The sequence below is a fragment of the Saimiri boliviensis genome, chromosome 3, assembly GCF_048565385.1.
Source record: "Saimiri boliviensis isolate mSaiBol1 chromosome 3, mSaiBol1.pri, whole genome shotgun sequence".
NCBI classification, from domain to species: Eukaryota; Metazoa; Chordata; class Mammalia; order Primates; family Cebidae; genus Saimiri; species Saimiri boliviensis.
The window spans coordinates 124,534,048-124,535,349 of NC_133451.1; positions in this window are offsets into that span (position 1 = coordinate 124,534,048).

The following is a 1,302-nucleotide window of genomic DNA, read 5'->3' on the forward strand; positions in this document are numbered from 1 at the left end:
CAGGCACGTGCCACCATGCCCAGCTAATTTTTTGTATTTTTAGTAGAGACGGGGTTTCACCATGTTGACCAGGATGGTCTCGATCTCTTGACCTTGTGATCCACTCGTCTCGGCCTCCCGAAGTGCTGGGATTACAGGCTTGAGCCACCGCGCCCGGCCTGGTATGGACATTTTAACAAGAGTATTTCTTCCAATCCATCAAGATGGAATGTCTTCCCACTTTTTTGTGTTCCTTGTGTAATTTTTTTAATCAATATTTTGTAGTTTTCATTTTACAAATGTTACACCTCCTTAAGTTTATTTCTAAATATTTTATTTGTTTTGATACTTATATAAATGGAATTGTTTTTCTTTTTTTTTTTTTTTTTTTTTTTTTTTGAGACGGCGTTTCGCTCTTGTTACCGAGGCTAGAGTGCAATGGCACGATCTCGGCTCACCGCAGCCTCCGCCTCCTGGGTTCAGGCAATTCTCCTGTCTCAGCCTCCTGAGTAGCTGGGATTACAGGCATGTGCCACCATGCCCAGCTAATTTTTTGTATTTTTAGTAGAGACGGGGTTTCACTGTGTTGACCGGGATGGTCTCGATCTCTTGACCTCGTGATCCACCCGCCTCCGCCTCCCAAAGTGCCGGGATTACAGGCTTGAGCCACCGCGCCCGGCCTATGGAATTGTTTTTCTAATTTTCTTTTCAGATAGTTGGTTGTATATAGAAATGCTACTAATTTTTGTATGTTGATAATGTGCCCTCAACATGACTGAATTTATTTATTAGTTCTAATAGACTTCTTAAAATATCTTCAGAGTTCTTTAATATATAATATAATCATCAAATGAGGACAATTTTTCTACTTTCTTTCTGATTTGCATGCCTTTTGCTACTTTTGTCATGCTTAATTGCACTGATTAGACCTTCCAGTACTATACAGAGCAGCAGTGGTGAATGGGCATTCTTGTCTTCCTTGGAGTCTTAGAGAAAAGTTTTCAATTTCCCATGAAAAGTGTGTTGAATTTTGTCAGATGATGATTCTTCATTCACTGAGATGATCTTTTTTTTTTTTTTTTTACTCTATGAAAACAATGTATCACATGAGTTGTCATATGTTGAATTACCTTGGGAATAAATCCCACTAAATCACAGCAGATGGTCCTTTTAATACGGTGTTAGATTTGGTTCCATAGTAATTTGTTGAGGATTTCTGCATCTGTATGTTTCAGGAATATTGGCCTGTTTTTTGATGCCTTTGTCTTGATTTGTTATAAGGGCAGCACTGACTTCATAAAAGGAGTTTGAATGTGTTGCCCT